Below are 1,589 nucleotides of genomic sequence, written 5' to 3'. Positions count from 1 at the left end.
ACTTTCCTGAGAGAGTGGTCAGGCACTGGAACAGCCTGCCCGGGGAGGTGGTGGAGTCGCCATCCCTGGAGGTATTTAAGAAATGTGTAGACATGGCACTTCAGGGCATGCTCTGGTGCCTGAGATTGTGGGTGTCTTTTGTGTGTGTATGGTTGGACTTGATGATCTCAGAGGTCATTTCCAACCATGATGGTTCTGTGGTTCCTTCTGGATGTACCTGCACTGGGGCTGTTCCTCAGTGAGTGACCATCGGTGGCGGTTACACCTTGTTTAAATATATCACTGTTACTGCTGGCCCTGCCTTCGCCTCATCAGCAACCCTTGTGCATGCTGCCGGCTCCTGCGCGTTGCTTACAAGTTGTGTTTTCCAGGCCTCAATACCGTGGTCGGTTCTGTTTAATATCTTTATCAATGACCTGGATGAGGGAATCAAATGCACCCTCAGTAAGTTTGCAGATGACACCAAGTTGGGCAGGACACACAGGTCACTCATTTGTGATTTATCTTTAAACACAACAGCTCATGAAGTTCATTTAGTTCGTAATTGCAGGATTTAATCTATCACAGTAGACTGTCAGGGCAGGAAAGATGCTATGAATTTCATTGTGGTTCGTGCCCATAGGTAGCATGTCCATCTCGAAGAATTTGCTCGACACCACTTCATGAAGCTAGCTCAGGTTTCGTAATTAATAAGTTATCCTGAAAAACACTTATTAAACAATGTTAGTATTATGTAGTAATCAACATTATACAGCTCAGAACTGAGCGTTCTCACCCAGGGTCAAATTTCCTTGAGGTACGTGTTGAACTCCTCCATTCTTCAGCATCACTCTAGCATATTTCTTTGATGTACCACATGGACTTTATCCCCTCCTACAGTATATAAAAGGTCTGATTGAGCAGGACCTGCTTGATTGATGGATCCCCTGGTGTTAACTAACCAGGTACCTTGTGCTAAATGCTTGTCCCAATTTTTAAAGGTTCCAACTACCATTGCTTTCAGGGTAGTTTTTAATAGTCCACTGTATCACTCAATTTTCCCAGAAGCTGGTGCATGATAGGGGATATGATATACCCACTCAATGCCATGTTCTCTGGCCCAATTACTTATAAGATTGTTTTTGAAATGAGTCCCATTGCCTGACTCAATTCTTTCTGGGGTATCATGTTGCCACAAGACTTGCTTTTCAAGGTCCAGGATGGTATTCTGGGCAGTGGCATGGGGGTTCACCCATCTGGTGTTTACTTTCACCATTGTGAGCACGTAGCGCTTACCCTAGTGGGTTTGAGAGAGTGTGATGTAGTCAATTTGCCAGGCCTCCTCATACTCATATTTCAGCCATCATCCCCCATACCATAAAGGTTTTAACTGTTTAGCTTGCTTGATTTCAGCGCGTGTTTCACAATTGTGGATAAGCTACGCAATGGCATCCATGGTTAAATCCACCCCTCGGTCGCAGGCCCATTTATGTGTTGCATCCCTTGATGACCTGAGGTGTTATGGGCCCACTAAGGTCTGTCTGGAAAATTTTAGCAGCCTGGTCCACTTGCTGATTGTTTTAATGTTCTTAAGTGACCTGACTCATGGG

This window comes from Numenius arquata, chromosome W (genome assembly GCF_964106895.1).
Source record: "Numenius arquata chromosome W, bNumArq3.hap1.1, whole genome shotgun sequence".
NCBI classification, from domain to species: domain Eukaryota; kingdom Metazoa; phylum Chordata; class Aves; order Charadriiformes; family Scolopacidae; genus Numenius; species Numenius arquata.
This window is presented reverse-complemented; position numbering follows the sequence as displayed.